We start from the raw sequence: 4,450 nt of genomic DNA on the forward strand, positions 1-4,450 counted from the left end.
GCTGAGGCGGGCTACGGTTAAATTTCGCGCTCGTGCAATGCGAAGTTCGCGGAGAATTTTAGTGTCGTCTCCCGATCCCGGGCAGTGGGCGCTGTTACATTTAAGTACATTGATACGTTAAATTTTCGACTCCGCCGACACGTTCCGTTGCCAAATAGTGCGCGCGAGTCTTAAATAAAAAATATTAATTGTGCCAAATATGACCCACTATGCGGTAACGGGTTAACGTGTTTGAGGATGATAACTTTTTACTGTTTGAGCTTCAGAATTTAATTTTATCTGTTATATTGTGTTCACTGTGAAGTTGATTTAAGTTTTACAACAACTGAATATAAGGTAGAATTATATGGTCACATGCCGACTATCGTTTTAAAATAAGACGTAGTATCGTTTCTGCTTTAATTAGCATGATTTAACTATAAAAGGAGTAACAGCAGAAACGAGAAATCAATCATTAGATGTTTCAAGTCAAGTTTAAAATTAATTAATAAAATTGTAGCCTGATACCAGCCGGTCCCAGTGTTGTGCTGTGTTCGTGAAAATCAAGATGGTCGACGATATCGATTTCCTAAGGATTACTAAAAGCTCAACTCGAAATAATATTGCATCATTTCACTCCAAGATATGGCCTGTACAGAAAATATACAATAAAAGAACAGAAATGGTCGCACTCCAAGGCTGGATGCTAGTGTGGAAGGAGTTTTAGTGAGTAGACAGCTAGGCTGCAGCCCCACACATCCCAGAGCGTCAGAATATCAGCTCTGTAAGAAAGCATTTCCTAAACCTCATCGATAACAAAAAAAAATAAGACATAAACAATCATCAGGTACCAACTCAACGTAAATACGTAAAAACGTAAATATCAGGTAATAATTGGATACGTATTTCAACACTTCTGCACATTTGTTCAATATATTTATTATTTAATGTGAATAAAGCTTATTTCAAATTTTGGCTCTTGGGCTCAACTGAACTCAGTCTGAACCTGATCTCCGGTTGAACTTAGCAGTCGGCCAACCGTGCGTTGTACAAGTCATATGCGTCTCGGTTTCCCGTGAACTGAAGAATAGTTAATTTTATACGGTTGGCAATTGCTAACGCACGCGCATGGTAATATGTATCATATGTTTCTGTAAACGTGGCTTTTGGAATCATTGATTGCAAAAAAGAGCCCCGAATTTTTCTAAAAGTGAAGAGTCCTTTAGTAGAGATTGTGAACAAATATAAGCACATTATAGAGTGTAAGAAAACCGACACAACTAGCCACGTGGACAAAAATACCTGTTGGGCAAAGAGTGAAGTAGACTTCAATGGGATTTCAGGAGTTACATCTCGCTCCAAAGAAGTTCTTCGTAAAAAATACAAGAATTTAAAAAAGAGAGTGAAAAAGAAGGTGAGTGGTGAGAAGTCCTACAACAGGGCTACCGGAAGAGGTCCTCCCTTAACCATACAATTGTCCGATCTAGAAAGCAACGTGAAGGAATTATAACGTAGTGTAAGAGTTGAAGGAGCATTGTCAAAACTGCTCCATGACGCGCTGGATAGTGAATATTGTAAGTAAATAAACTGACAAACTGTTAAAAATCTGTTTATTTATTGCTATTTACTTTAGCACCCATGGAAGTTGTTGAAAATACAGTAGAACCTGCAAAAGAAGGTGAAATTTCGAATAAAGTCGTTGAGCATGATTTAAGCCCCCAACCCGGAACAAGCCAACAAGTTGAAAACGGTTCCTATCCGAAATTATAATCCGAATCAAATTGTTTACCTGTCGCAGATAACAGGAAAATTACCCAATGTTCACAGTAAGTAGAGACCGGGGCTGGTTGTCGCAAAATTAAATTAATTGTTTTTTTTTCTAGTTTTTTTTAAATTTATAATTACATCAGTAAATTAATATTGGACGTTCATATGTTACGAATACTATTTACAACGGAATTGTAAAAAAAATCTCCTGGATATAGAATCGTAGTGGTTTTTGTACTGCTCGGGAAAATGAGACAAGCTGCCCCATTGCGGGGCATGTTGTCGTAATACCTGGGGCAACTTGTCGCTAATAAAATGAATGTGATTATTTGATAAAACATAACATAGGTTAATTTATTTAAGGTTTTAAAAATAATTCAACAAAATACAACTGAACATAAGGTTAATGATATTAGTAGTAATCATCAGAATCACAATTCAGACATTTGTAGAATGGGTTCCCATCTGTGCAATTTTCATGAGCCCAGAATTTGCACCTGATGCATTGCAACCAGTCTACTATTGAGGAACTGTAAGGTCCATGGCACACGATGCAGAATGTTTCTTTTTTATCATCACTTACCGTTTCTTTGTCGACGAGTTTTAATTTTTAGCTCTTTTTCTTTGTGTGGTTACTGTTTTCTCGGTCTCACTTCCAAAAACTTTTTTTTAACTTGTTTTGCCTTTGGCAATTTTGAAGCTGCTATTTCATCTTTTATAGGGCTATCTGTCAAAATAGCAGACTTTCCCTTTTTTCTCCCGCCGTTCTTTCTTTTTCGCTCACTAGCTTTTGGAAACGGACGAATATCTTCCGGTGATAAAACTGTTGTGGCAGACGTTGAACAAGAAGCTGTGATTTCGGAAACAGAAGTTTTGGGTTCAATGGCTTTTAGAGCATCGACTTCCGGAATAGTGGCTTTGAGAAAAGTGACTCCTATGGCTTCTTGGTTTGACGATGAAGCGGAATTTTTTTTGGTGTTATGCATTTCTTGTTGAATATTATTGTTTTCTGGTGGTATTGGGCAATCAGTGACGTAGCTTGGTAGGAAATCTGCTTCAGTAAAAATGTCTCGGTTCAACGGATAAATTCCAGCCACTCGAAATCCTGACATAATGGTAACAGGCGTGATAGCATGTGGCAAAGAACTGACGACAATTCCAGGAATATCATATATATATATTGTTGAACCGGGATGATTTTTTATTCATGAGGCACAAGAAGAATTCACAAATTTTTTGAGAGGACCAAACACACTTCGATCTAAAGGTTGGAGCTTGTGGGAACAATGAGGAGGAAATGATAGAAAACAACCCCATTTTCTTTAGCAAAATCTAATGCTGGAATCGAAAGATGTGATTCGTGGTTATTCAACAAGAGTAGAACAGGTCTATCTTTACTGCACTTGACATTGTTGACAAAATGCTTCATAAAAAGGATGACATTTTTTTCCTTCATCCAACCAGAAGGATTTGCGCTTTCCATACATCCTTGAGGACCGTCGAGGATAAAATCTTCTTTATAATGGACCCTAGGGAATACAAAAAAAGGAGGTACGCTATTACCACCGGCAGAAACTGCAATAGTCATCGTTACTAGGGTGCCTCTCTCTGATAAAATATGCATTTTTCTTACCTTCAAGCTTATTTTTTTGTAGAATCACACCAAACTATATCAGGGCGAAAAATTACACGAGTACCAGATAATGATATTATTCAAACTACAGTCTCGCCATCTAATGGAATCAAATACACTGCTAGAAATTAGAGATGGGGTAACTATATCAATTCAAAAAATGCTAATTTGGAAAAGTTGAGGTCCCTAGTTTTGGCGATATATCGATTACGACAACTAGCCCCGGTCTCCCCTACTCGTAACTCAATTTTTATTCGCCAAGTTGTTATGAATTTTTATTTCAAGTTAAATAATAATTTTTCTCGGGCGTGAGTAAGAGCAGGAGCTAGCATTTAGCGGCTAGCGAGTAAGATTTTGGAACGCTCGATGGACAACACAAAATCAAGTACACTCAAGTTCCACGGAACAACTGATTAAAAAAACAATGATCTTATAACAGAGCAACAAATTTTGAATTAGATAACAATGAATATAAACGTTAATAATAATTAGTTAAGAAAAAGAAAAAAAAAGGTCGAACAGAGTATCACTAGGATATTTTAGGTGACACGAGGTAGCCTCGCAAGTCTTCCAATGAATTACGGCCGTTGACATATAAACAAAGAAAAAAGATCCACAGTAAAGGGGCACCAAAATACCAGCGAAAACTACCCAGGCTCGGCTCTGGGAGTTTTCGGCTGGCTCCAAGGAGTTGGCAGTCGAACCTGGGTGTTTTAGCAACAACAAAAATAGTTAATTAAACAACACTCAGTACAGAATAAACCTCAAACTGAATAAAATTTATGAACATAAAAAAATCCTGAAATAAAGTCAGCAAAAAAAAACAATATGGTCGTCACCAGAAGTTGGGCGCCAGTATGTTTTTAAGTAACATACAACTTGTTATGAAACGGAGATCTCGACATCAAGCCTCAACCATTGAGCGTTGTAAAATTCTCCAAGTCTCGGCCCTTATCTGTTCTGCGGTTTGAATAGGCAGCAAACGTATGCCACTCTCTACATTTGATATAATGTCCTCTACTGGCAACCTGGACGGTACTATGGCAAAGTTTCCTCCCTTGGCCAGCACGC

The sequence above is a fragment of the Dendroctonus ponderosae genome, unplaced genomic scaffold (assembly GCF_020466585.1).
Source record: "Dendroctonus ponderosae isolate FM_Combo_2020 unplaced genomic scaffold, Dpon_F_20191213v2 Dpon_F_20191213_1, whole genome shotgun sequence".
Classification (NCBI taxonomy): domain Eukaryota; kingdom Metazoa; phylum Arthropoda; class Insecta; order Coleoptera; family Curculionidae; genus Dendroctonus; species Dendroctonus ponderosae.